This window comes from Crotalus tigris, unplaced genomic scaffold, assembly GCF_016545835.1.
Source record: "Crotalus tigris isolate CLP2741 ecotype Arizona unplaced genomic scaffold, ASM1654583v1 scf7180000019068.10715455, whole genome shotgun sequence".
Classification (NCBI taxonomy): Eukaryota; Metazoa; Chordata; class Lepidosauria; order Squamata; family Viperidae; genus Crotalus; species Crotalus tigris.
The window spans coordinates 3,936,186-3,950,279 of NW_024097358.1; positions in this window are offsets into that span (position 1 = coordinate 3,936,186).

A 14,094-nucleotide genomic window follows, 5' to 3' on the forward strand; every position below is an offset into this window, starting at 1 on the left:
AATCTTGTTTTTCTCATTAATGCCTTTAAACAAACTTCTTTTTCTCATCCTCATCCTCTACCAGCAATATGACTCATTATTACGTGCCTCACATTTCCAAGGCAAGAAATATTCAAGCTGGAAGAAAACAGTTTACAATCTGAAAAGCCTTTTCTATTTCATGCATCTGGTCTGCCAGCCATGACAATTTAATAGCCTCCAGCCCAACCTCTGAATCTGGGAAAGATATGCTGGGAAGGGACGCTGTGCCAATTAAATGTCCCAGGTGAGTTAGAAAGACTTCCTAAAAATAAACTCCATTAATTCAGTCAAAGAGAGTATCTTATTAAAATATTCCTTATTCTGTTGTGTTTGCACCCTTAAAATCCAAAGGAATGTTGTTGCCAAGGGCACTTTCATCTGCCATGCAGAAACCTTATATGGTCCGTCATGTCAATATATAATAATCCACTCCATTTTGAAGGGAAAGCAGGACATGAAGATAATTAAATGACTGCATGATGATTTAGGTCACTCCTTGGTGACAAGCAACTGTATTAGCACAGGGTTAACTGAGGAGCATCAACACAAGAACATTGGGCAATGAAATCATAAAAACCAACGCAAACATTGTCCCAAAGCTGCTTTTCAAAAGGCAAGTGGACTTTCTTGAGTTTTTTTTTCCCTTGAAAACGTTTCACTTCTCGCCCCAGAAGCTTCTTCAGAACTGTATTAAATATATTTGTTAGTTTATCAAAATATAAAATGCAGAAATACAAAGAAGAATGAAGCTAATGGGAAAATAGGGGAGGAAAGGGTGAAAGAAAAAATTGTAGTTGGAAGGCAAAAAGAAACAGAAAACCATTGACTTTTACTCCTTTTGGAGCAGTAGAATAAGGTAATAACATCAAACCTCAACTTTTTACTTTTATATAATAATAGTAATAGTAATAATACTAATAATAATAATAATATACCAGCCGTTTCTATAACAACAAACCTATTAGCAAGACCCAAAATCAAAGTTTCATTTTTTTCCACCTCCAGCACAAAGTCCAAAAACGGTTTCCAAGTAGAAACAAAATTAATACTATTCTTTTATTTAATCAAAGCAGTCAGTTTAGCCACCTTTGCTTACTCCATCAACTTTTGCAGCCATTCATCCATTGTTGGAATCAAAGTATACTTCTGAAGAACTGAAAAAGCTTCTTGGATGAGAAGTGAAATGTTTTTCATGGGGAAAAAACAAGAAAGTCCAGTTGCCTTTTGAAAAACATCTTTGGGACAACCATGACCTGGATGATTGAGAATCTCCATAAATATTTTGACATAAACATTCTTTCTTTACTGACAGATTAGTTTCTTGGAACAGATGTAGCCCACGTTTACTGTATATACTTCTGAGCTTCACGAAATCAATACCAAGATAGTGATCAAGTTTTTTGCCTTTTTGCCCATCCCTTCTATAACCTTGATACCAATCTTCAGAAACCTGAAGGACCCAGCTCCAAAGAATGACAGATTGATGCTGACCTGATGAAACAAAATCAGTCATCAATTCAAAGTGAATTATCTGCTGAGTAAACATGCAGAGATCACCACTTTTTAAATTCAGGTTGCCTCCTTTTAAAGTTGATAATTCTCCTCCCTCCAGCTGGTCATCTATACATCTTGCAATGCTTCACAGTAAATCACAGAGGCAAAGCAAGGTAAAGGTTTTATGGAATATTACAGCTCTTCAGTGTATAATAAACCAGCAAGATTGATTAACTGCTGGTGCCATAGCTCCAGCCATACAGAAGCACAGTTGTAGATTTTCTGTCCAAAGTGTTTGAAGATATTATAACCCCTGTTCCCAGAGTGAGTCTGGTGTGGGAGATCTACCAGATCCTTTTGACATCTGTAGACTACAGCCCCCAAAGGATTATTGCCATAAATTAAAAATCATTTTGCTTTTTTTTCCTGCCAGTTCTATTCAGACCAATGAAGGAGAACTTGCCTTTGAAATTTGTTTCAAGAGGTGAAGGGCAATTCTTATTGCATTTGTTGCACTTATTTAGTGACAAAGTTTAGAAAGACATCTTATTTTAGACTGGAAAATGGTGAGCAAGTGATTTGGGCACCTGCTCAATTGGCTGCCCAAATGCCCCAAAGTGTTGGCCATCTTCAAAGACATTCTCCTTCCCAGTCTAAGAATTCTTTCTTTTTAACCCTATTTTAGACCAGAGAGTGCCATCAAAGGATGTCTTTATTAGGGGAGCTATGAATTGAATTCTTAATGGCCACAGCAACTTCTACTGGGATTTTCCATCATACTTTTTGGAAATATGGACACAATTATCCATCATCCCATACTGCAGGCTTTGAAAGATGTATGTAATTTCATTGCAGTTTACACATAGCTCCCAATTATAAGAAATGCAAAATCTCAATATATATTTTGTACATTCTCTGGAGACTATAAATTTTCTCCAGCAAGCCTTAGATTAGGGTTAGGGTTAGGTCACCATGAACACATAGAGCAAAATGGACCTCGCCAACAAATTGGGAGTGCTTGGATATGGTTAGGAAGGCACTGACTTTTCTAGGCTGACCTATCTATGTTTCCTGGTAAAATACATGGGAAAACCCCATTGGAGGAAAATTCCACTTAGGGTTAGGGTTAGGTCACCATGAACACATAGAGCAAAATGGACCTCGCCAACAAATTGGGAGTGCTTGGATATGGTTAGGAGGGCACTGACTTTTCTAGGCTGACGTATCTATGTTTCCTTGTAAAATACATGGGAAAATCCCATTGGAGGAAAATTCCACTTAGGGTTAGGGTTAGGTCACCATGAACTCAGAGAGGAAAATGGACCTCGCCAACAAATTGGGAGTGCTTGGATATGGTTAGGAAGGGCACTGACTTTTCTAGGCTGCCCTATCTATGTTTCCTGTAAAATACAGGGAAAATCCCTATTGGAGAAATCCACTTAGGGTTAGGTTAGGTCACCATGACTCAGAGAGGAGATGGACATTTGCCAAACCCCAAAAAAAATTTTGGGAGTGCTTGGTATGGTTAGGAGGGCACTTGAACCTTTCTAGGCTGCCCTAATCTTGTTTTTCCTGGTAGATACATGGGAAAACCCATTGGAGGAAAATTCCACTTAGGGTTAGGGTTAGGTCCCCATGAACACAGAGCAAAATGGACCTCGCCAACAAATTGGGAGTGCTTGGATATGGTTAGGATGGCACTGACTTTTCTAGGCTGACCTATCTATGTTTCCTGGTAAAATACATGGGAAAACCCCATTGGAGGAAAATTCCACTTAGGGTTAGGGTTAGGTCACCATGAACACATAGAGCAAAATGGACCTCGCCAACAAATTGGGAGTGCTTGGATAGGGTTAGGAGGGCACTGACTTTTCTAGGCTGACCTATCTATGTTTCCTGGTAAAATACATGGGAAAACCCCATTGGAGGAAAATTCCACTTAGGGTTAGGGGTTAGGTCCCATGAACACATAGAGCAAAATGGGACCTCGCCAAAAATTGGGATGCTTGGATATGGTTATTAGGGCACTGACCGTTTCTAGGCTGACCCGATCTAGTTTTCCTGTAAATAACATGTGGAAAAATCCCATTGGAGGAAAATTCCACTTGGGTTAGGTTAGGTCACCATGAACCTCAGAGAGGAAATGGACATTGCCAACAACTGGGAGTGCTTGGGTATGGTTATGAGGGCCTGAACCCTTTCTAGGCTGCCCTACTATGTTTCCTGGTAAATACATGGTAAAATCCCATTGGAGTAAATTCCACTTAGGGGTTAGGTTAGGTCACCTGACACATAGAGCAAAAATGGACCTCCGCCAACGAACTCCGAGTGCTTGGGTATGGTTAGGAGGGCACTGACTTATCTAGGCTGCCCTATGTATGTTTCCTGGTAAAATACATGGGAAAATCCCATTGGAGGAAAATTCCACTTAGGGTTAGGGTTAGGTCACCATGAACTCAGAGAGGAAAATGGACCTTGCCAACAAATTGGGAGTGCTTGGATATGGTTAGGAGGGCATTGATCTTTCTAGGCTGCCCTATCTATGTTTCCTGGTAAAATACATGGGAAAACCCCATTGGAGGAAAATTCCACTTAGGGTTAGGGTTAGGTCACCATGAACACATAGAGCAAAATGGACCTCGCCAACAAATTGGGAGTGCTTGGATATGGTTAGGAGGGCACTGACTTTTCTAGGCTGACCTATCTATGTTTCCTGGTAAAATACATGGGAAAACCCTATTGGAGGAAAATTCCACTTAGGGCAGTGGTTCTCAACCTGTGGGTTGGGACCCCATTTGGGGTCGAACGACCATTTCATGGGGGTCGCCAAACAAGGCTGTCCGCCATTTTTTTCCCCTTTTCTTTGGCCATGCCTCTGGCACCCAGTGATGTATAAGTGGTTGGGGGTCACCACAACATGGGGAACTGTATTATGGGGTCGCGGCATTAGAAAGGTTGAGAACCACTGCCTTAGAAGATATGAAAATTAACTTGAGTAATAAGATCTTTAACATGACTTTTTTTTTTCCTTACGCCTTGTTCCTAGCTGGCATTCTGGTTTTCAGATTCTGATTTTCTCTAGATTGTTGTCAAATTTCCAAGCCTTTGTTTGCCCAAAGATCGTGCAACAGAATGCTTTCCAGAATATTTGCATCTCAGTTTTCCTGGAATTCAGATCTAAATTATTGGGTTATTAGAGAGTAGAAACATTTCTGGTAAAGATAGCCAGTATACTATTACAGTGTGGGGGGAGAAGTACTTTTCCAGGCATAAAAATGTTATGGATCATTATTGTTCAGTGATGTGTGGCTGTATTAATCTCTCAGTTTGGACAGAAAGCGAAGCTAATATTATACAATATGATTTTACATGAGTCACGATGGCTCACGGTTTGCCTGCCATGTAAACTATGGAGGAAACAAATGCTTGACTGCTCTGTGAACATTACCAACTGGAGTTTCACAATCATATCGGTTTGTTTAGCCCTGGGCACTATTTCTTCAGGCAAACAAAGCATGTGTTTGTTTGTTTGTTTATTTATCAGTTCTCAGTGACAAATACACACAAAAAGAGGCTGAGACTCTAGGAAGAGTGCAGAGAAGAGCAGCAAAGATGATTAGAGTCCTGGAGGCTAAAGCATATAATATAACAGTTAAGAGAACAAGTTATGTCGAGCTTAACAAAGACAAGGACTAGGGGTGACATGATAGCTGTCTTCCAGTACTTGAGAGCTATCACAGAGAAAATAGGATTGACTTATTCTCCAAAGCACCTGAGGGCAGGACAAGAAACTCATTAAAGAGAGAGGCAACCAAGAAATTTCCTGACAGTGAGAACAATTAACTAATGGAAGAGTTGTTTTAGAAAAGACTGGACATCCATTTGTCTGGGATGGTATAAAGTCTCTTGTCTTGTGTAGGGGGTTGGACTAGAAGATCTCCAAGGCCTTTTTCCAACCCTATGAACTATTTTATTCTATATTCTACTTACATATGTACCCCACCTGGCAATGAAATCTCAAGCACATATGATGTAAAAAAGATGCTGAGACTCTAGAAAGAGCACAGAGAAGAGCAACAAAGATGATTAGGGGACTGGAGGCTAAAACATATGAGGAACGGTTGCTGGAATTGGGTATGTGTAGTTTAATGAAGAGAAAGATAAAGGGGTGACAGGATAGCAGTCTTCCAATATTTGAGGGGCTGCCCCAAAGAAGAGGGAGTCAAGCTATTCTCCAAAGCCCCTGGAAGGCAGGACAAGAAGCAGCGGATGGAAACTAAGGAAAAGCAACCTGGAACTAAGGAGAAACTTCCTGACAGTTAGAACAATTAACCAGTGGAACAACCTGCCTCCAGAAGCGGTGAATGCTCCAACACTGGAAGTTTTTAAGAAGAGACTGGACAGCCATTTGTCCGAAATGGTATAGGGTTACCTGCCTGAGCAGGGGGTTGGATTTGATGACCTCCAAGGTCCCTTCCAACTTGATGATGATGATGATGATGATGATGATTATTGCAGGGAGCCAAACTTTGCCTTGGATTACTGATTATTTTGTAAATTTAGTCTATGCAAGGGCATCGCTGCTGGACTGCAGGATTCAGACAACACAAAAAATCACCATCCTTTTGGGGTCGGAAAATTGAGTGAATATAAATGCCCCCTTGTTCATGTCCCCACATTAATCATTAAGAGCCAAACAGCTTCTAAATACTAGAAATAGGATCCAACTATCAACACCGTGAATAGTCCCTATCCCCACACACACACACTAGCTCAACATTCTCTAAACTTAAGCCTAATAGAACATCTGTTCATTGACTGATTTTATTCATTGGGGCATGAACAGTGCCCAAAAAATGTCACCAAGTTGAGAACTTGAGAAGATGACATCCAAGACGGTCCTCCACAAACTCAACCCTCCCTAGATTAGTGCTCATCAACAAATTTTGTAGTAGACTATGTAGCTCAACTCAGCACTTTAAAAAAAAGTCTATTTATAAAAATTTGGCTTTCTTCATCAAGAAACATGCCAAATAAGTGTGGCTTTTCTGTCTCCTCCATGGAAATAAATGCCTATTACCTGTTGCTTTACATCAGCACCCCACTACACTCTTTCAGTGGTGGCTTAAAGACCATTGTGCATCCTCTATAAAAACAGGATCTTCAAGAGCTAAGAATCCACAGACGGATTATTTTGCAGAGTTTTTCTGTTAGGGCAGAAATGTGCAGGAAACTCTATTCTGCTTGGCTGTTTTTAAACTTCTGGAATACTATAAAAGCTGCTTGCCACTTAATGGAAATACGCTATTATTGATTTTCTCACAGTTGCAATGAGCCAAGTAAAACAAACCTTAAATCTCAACTGGGAAAATCAAAACAGTGCATCAGCATAGATCCGAAGATATGTGACAATCCAATAATGGTTCAACAACAAAGAATTAACATATGATTGACTCTCACACTGAGACCTGTAACCACATCCAAATAAACAGGAGAAGCCCTATTATGAGAAATTACTTGGACTGCTATTATACTGTTCTAACACCATTAAGCAACTTTAAAATCCATTTGTTGTCCAGCTTATGCCTTTTCTCCCCTAATGCCCACAATATTGGTAAAGTAGGTGTTTCTTTCTCTTTTGAAAGAGGGAGATAAGAGTCACAGTGGAGTGCATTATTGAAGTAATTCTATTTGAAAATGAACTACATGCAGTAGTATTGCTTTCTTATCGATGGGAGCGTTGGATGAAAAGTGAAGGAGAAGAGAAAGAGAATTTTAATCTACATGCAGGTTGATTGCTACAGAAAGATTGGTGAGAGGAAGAAGGAAGCCGCTAGCAAAAAACCCCAGCTTGCTTAGCTGAATGCAAGCCTTCCCATGAATGCAACAAATTAGGCTACAAATGTGTGAACAAGCTGGTGGCAGTCGCAAATCCTGTTAAGACACATACCAAGATTTAATGAATTCTTTCCCACTTGAGCACTACCTGGGACTATGAATTTCAATGTTCAGAATTGGCTCGTGCATTCTGCAAGTTGATGTCTACGCATGTGGAGGGTGGCCAGGAAAGGAAGGTGGATTTATCATCTTGATCTCCAGAAAACCCTGACCTGCAAAGCTCAAGAGCTCAAAGGACAAGTCAGAAGATCAAGGTCACCCCACACTTCAACCCTGAGTTACACATAGTCTCTGGTATTGGAACAAGATTTCGCTCACTCATTTCAAAAGTTGGTCCAATAATGAACTGTGCCTGAGTTAAAGACAGATTTCAGTTTCACAATCTGTGGATCCATAAGAGATCAAAAATGGTCCAGGGACTTTGGAGAGCTTCTAGTCTACCCCCTATCTAATGCAGGTATCCTCATACCATTCTGGATAAATGGCTATCCAGTCTTTTCTTTAAAAATTTAGAAAGAGACACCATTAATTGATTGGTTCATATGTTGTGCTAAGTTCTGAAGTGTTTTGCTTGGTTATGACTTAATGTGTGGCACGAATCAAGCCAATAAGTTATACTCTTTGCCATCCGTAGCTTATGGCTTACTGTGAAGTGTCAATCCAGCAAACAGTAGTTGATTAAACAGATCCTATCTTACCACAATGGGTGAACCCAGTGAACCATTCTCGGTGATCCAAACTCTATAGAGAAGTTTGCCTGAAATAAATATTCACTTCCTTTCTCATTTTGTATGTTGCATTTCCCAACACATTTTCATATTCAGCAATACTCAAGCCTTTGTTGATGAGGTTACCATTTTACTATTTTGTGTGAAAGAAAGAAAATTATGCTTTTTCTAAAAACAATAGGGAAAGAGAGGCCGCACATATTGCTTTGACATACTGCCTTTCTCCTGGGGAACTATTATTCTTAGCTTTCTAGCGAAATAGGAATAATAACAAAGAATACATACAGTATTACGAACACAGGAGCACTACATGAAAAGGATTCATTATCCAGCCACTCTTTCCAGCGTTATTTTGTTTCTATTAGTTGTAAAAGCAGGGTTGTTTCAAAGTCAGAAATCCCAGGAGGAAGGCTCTGCTTCCATTTGTTGTCATTAGCTACTCTGCCTCCCGTACTGTAAATGACAGTTGCTTTGGGGGTTGTTTTCAGTGTGAAAGTGTCAAAATGATTACATTGGCAGGGCCTTTCAGACAGCACAGAGAAGCTCTATTTTTCATTCAAGCATCGGTCTCCTGCAAACTCACATTGTTTCCAATATGTCTAGTTTATTGGGACAAATACATGCTTAGATGCGTGGCTTTCCTATTTGACCTCCCATAATAAACCACCTTTTTCTCTTTCCGTGCATTGATGGCTTCCAAGGCAGTTTCCACACAGCTGTAGAACTGAACCATTGTACTCTTGGGTTAAAGTGTGTAAAGTGACATTTAGGAATGAAATGAGGCTTCCTGTTGGTCTGTTTGATGAAAGAGGAATCAGATGAAGTTCACTCTTCAGAGTTAATCTTCGAAAAACTGTATCATGAGTTATATGCAGCTCCAAACTTATTTCTGCAGTTTTGAGGGGTTGATTTCCTGGGTATAATTTATTGTCTGATTTCAGAATTGGGGCACAGGACATCATATTTTTTTCTTCTCTAAAGTTCTAAACAGAATATTCGTTTACTTTACACACATGCATGTGGACAACTCATCTGGTATGAACTTGGACACAAGATTTTTTCCCCCTCTCTCTTCATTTTTTTAAAAAGCCCAAAATAGAACATGAGAAAGATTCCAACCATCTTATTACACAAATAAATGCATTCGCTAACAGCTTGACAAATTTGGCAGTGGTGCTAATAAAAAAAACATTGGAAGAAACACACACACACACACACACACACACACACACACACACACACAAGCTTGAGCAATGAGCAACAGCAGGTTTATTCACTTAAAATGCTCCAGACATTAGGTAATACCTATAATAAGCACTGGTTCATTGAATAAAGTATTCCTGCTACAAAAAATCAAATATTTTTTTTTAAAAAAAGATAGAGCATTTCTGCTTCCACTGATAGGCCCAATTGCAGTGATTTGTGCACCATTGGAAGATTTGAAGGACCAGGGTAGGGAAAGGTCATCCTGGAGAAAATCTCTTGGTCATCAAGAGCCTATATCAAGTTGATCGCACGTAATCAGTCATAATCAATCTGCTTCCACCATGCACCCCGGTAAATGATACTTATCAATATACGTATTGAGACCACTCAAAAGGTTACACAAGGTCCTTTCCAAATTAAAGTTATACATCTAATTAGAAAGGGAAGTGCAATGACTCAGTGGTTAAGACACTGGGCTTGTTGGAAAACAGGAATCCCAGGTTTGAGACCCGAGCTCCAGGCGACGGTGTGAGCTCGTATCCTTGCCCAAGCTCCTGCCAAACTAACAGTTTGAAAGTATGCAAATGCAAGTAAATAAATAGGTATCACATCGGTGGGAAGGTTGCAGAAGTCCATGATATCATACTGGCCAAATGACCGCAAAAATGTCTTGAGACAGTGCTGGCTCAATAGCCTTGAAATGGAGATGAGCACCCCCCCCCCCATAGTTGACAATGACTAATGAAATAGGGACTCCTTTACCTTTACCTATCTAATTAGAAAGCCCAAGTATTCACCTTCCACCAGCAAGATTAGCAAAAATGTTTAAAAATATGTCAGATAGATGTTGGAAATATAAACATAACATAGGCACATATTACCACATTTGGTGGACATGTGGTAAGGCAAAAGCCTATTGCAAAAATATACATATGTGGTTAGAAAAAATATTGGGCGAACAAGTGGATTTTAAACCTGAATTTTTTTTACTAGGCATTATGCCTGAAAAGACTAATAAGCAGAAACTATACTTAATCTTACACATCACTACAGCAGCAAGAATAATTTTTGCACAATACTGGAAGAATGAAGGACTGCCATCAAAGGATGAAATAATCAGGAAAATATTGGAATGTGCAGAGATGGAGAGATTAATTATGAGGTTGAAAGATAAAGAAGATACAGACTACTATCAAATTTGGAATTTATTTTATTCTTGGTTAGAGAAGAGAATGAAGGATTAGGAATTGAACATGTATTAGCATAGCAAACTCCAGACAACTTGTTGATTGGAAAAATTAACATATGTTGATGAAAAAAAAAATAATAAATTTTTTTATAAAAAAAATAGAAAGCCCAAGTATTGCAATTTGAAAAGTAAGCCCAACATTAGAGCAACCTCAGAAGATAATATGGGGATAATATATTCAATTGATAATATATTCAATTGAGGCCTTTGAACTATGGTGCTGGAGAAGACTCCTGCGAGTCCCTTGGACTGCAAGGCGTTCAAACCGGTCAGTCCTAGAAGAGATCAACCCAGACTGCTCTTTAGAAGGCCAGATTCTGAAATTGAAACTCAAGTACTTTGGCCACCTAATGAGAAGGAAGGACTCACTGGAGAAGAGCCTGATGCTGGGAAAGATTGAGGGCAAGAGAAGAAGGGGACGATGGAGAATGAGATGGCTGGATGGAGTCACTGAAGCAGGAGGCGTGAACTTAAATGGACTCCAGAAGATGGTAGAGGACAGGAAGACCTGGAGGAACATTGTCCATGGGGACACAACTTCGCAATTAACAACAACAATATATTCAAGGTAGATATACTTCGATACACAACGATGCCTGCATTTGGAAAAGTTTGTCTGATCTTATTGTTCAAGACTGGTCAATTTAAGCTTTTACCGCAGCTCAGACTGCAGCAGCAGAAATAGCCAAACAACAGTGCAATATCAAGTACATTTCCTTCTGGATGTGCTAATGAAGTGTATAATGGTCCATAAAAACCTGTCAAGGAAGAATCAATTTTCTCTCCTGCCTGCATGAACAGTTTATCAACTAGATTGGGGTGGGCAAAAGGCAGTTTTAGATCTACTGGTGGAATTTTCGATGATTCCCAATGGATTGGGAATAATTTTTGACTCTCCATTCTGATTCTCCAACAGCGTGACTCCTACATAAGTCTATTAAATGCCAATAGAAACGGAGGAATGGTAAAATAGTCATTGTATGCTCTGGGAATTTAAGCATTTTTCTTTATTTTTTTTTCCTTCGAGGCAGATATCCTGCCTTGGAAATAAAAAAACAAACCAACCTAGATGAGTCTTTTTGAGTGATGAGGTACAGTTTATTCACTTTTGGAGTACAGTTTGTAAGAACACACTGTGAAGAATCTGATATTATTTTATTTTTCCAAAAGAATCCTCCAATCTCTCTAAGGAGATTCGACATTTATCCTTTTGTAGGAACAAAAAAAAGGGATGGAAGTGACAAGCAAAAAATGAAGAGAGGGGAAGAAGATGGGGAAAGAAGGAAAAGATAGAGGTCCAAGGAAGTGACACAGTCTAAACAAAGCAAAGTTTTGGGGTCCTGGATTCTTGCACTGCCCAAGATTAGAAAGAAGATGGGAGCATCTGTCTTTAATTTGGATTTTCATCTGTACTGCCAGCTTTGACAAAGCTACTGTGTGCTAGAGGAGATCATCCTGTAGTCTGGCACTGCTATGGACCAAACGGATTGCACTCAGCCTTGCTTTAAATGAGGTTTCCTGCAAAGTAGAGAGTTTATTCCCAGCCCCATGGAATGCACCTAAAGGGAATAAGACTTTTGATCTATCATTGGAGTTTTGACATGCAAAGACTTTCCTGAAATCTCAGCAAGATCTTCTTTGGAGTCCATATCCCTTTCGATCCAGGGAAGGAAAAGAATGAACTTCAAACTTTCTACTGGGTGGAACTCTTATTTTAACTGCCAACTTTGCAGGAGAAATTTTCTGTTCTAGCAGCTTGAGTATTTTTTTTTAAATGGAAAAATGAAAACTAGTCAGACCGGTAATCCAACTCCTGGAAATATTAGGCCCCACCATTCCTTTTGGGGGTGGGAGCTGTAACTTTAGACCAAGAAGGATTTGATTCTTGCAAAATCACTTCAGGAGTATTGCCACCCTGGAGGATAATGCTATCATTGCATCGAAAGCACTGCTCACAGAAAAGTAACATATTCAATACTATCAAGACAGTAATTTACGGCCCTGTTATCTCCCTTCTCTCCTTTCCTATTTTTGCAATAACACTTTGAGATAGGTTTTTCTAGAGGACACTGCAATTCAAGGAGAGGTGAAGTATGAGGCCCCAGTTGATGAAATAATGCAGGTAACTCAAGATTAGTGTGAGTTCAAACAATGCAATCTTTGGTTTAGTGCAAATTGTACATCATGTTTAATGCAACACAAAATTCAGTTAATGAGAGGCTAGCATGTGCACAGCTGAGACAAGTTGTGCATGGTTGTGGTTGCTATGGGCACGCATACGCCACTCACCTTGGTGTGTCCAAAAGCGAGAAACGGAACATGCCATCAGAGGAAAACCGTACCAATTTAAAAGAAGAAGAGGCTTATTATTTTTTTTATAAAGTTTTATTGTACTGCAGCAAAAAAACAACAACATCAAGATTGTAAGTTCTTGTCCTGACCAAATCGCTAAATATATTGAATACTGATATTCCTTAAAAAAATTAAAAGGATGTGGAATTTATTTAACACCAGGAGGAAAATAGCTGTGTTGTATCCATCACTATATAGGGCTAACAATCCGTTGTTGGATTTGAGCATTCTATATTTTTAGGTACCTGATTCTCACGGATGCTGAGAAAGTTTTCTAGGGATGTTTTTTGACCTTCCTTTCTTGCTAGAGATGATGGAAGGCCTGCAGCAGCTTGTAGTTGCTTTCAGTGAGACGTCTCTCCGTCATTTTGATGGGAGCGCTAACATTTCCACGCATCTTCCCAATTGTGTAAGACAAAGGTTCCTCCTTTCCTAGGCTGTCATACCCCTATTTATTATTTATCCTTTATTACTTAAATTGCCACAAAATGGTGCCCAAAGGCAGCTGGGAATAACACCAATAAATCCAACACTGTACAGGAAAGCATAAACAAAACGCACAAGTAAAAGAGGGAACATTTACTGCTCAGCAGTTGCAACATCTAAATGCATGGATTAACCAGCAAATGCAAAGTAAGCACATCATCCTTTATGCCAGAGGTCTCCAACCTTTTGGGCACCAAGAACCAATTCTGTGGAAAGAGGTTTTTCCACGGACTGGAGGGTGCATGGGTTTGTGTGCTGCCTGCATCCCACAGATGGGGCTTTGCTTGTTTGTGCAGACTGGTTGCTGGCATGCCGCAGCCTGGTACCTGTCCACAGATCGGGGGTTGGGGACCCTTGCTTTATACAGCTTTATTTCCACAATAAGTTGTATGGGTTTCACCATCCAACATAATAAAACAAAAACCAAGGACATGTAGATAAGCCAGCATTTACGATTGACCGATCTGATCTCCTTGCAATCCAAGAGACGTTCAAGTGTCTTCTCCATCACCACAATTTGAAAGTATCAATTCTTCAGCCTCGGTCTTCCGTATGGTCCAATACTCATAGCCACACATAAAGGTAAAGGAGCCTCTGCGGATTTTACTCCACCAGTCGTTGCTGACTGTAAGGGAAGGTGCTCATCTCTATTTCAAGGCC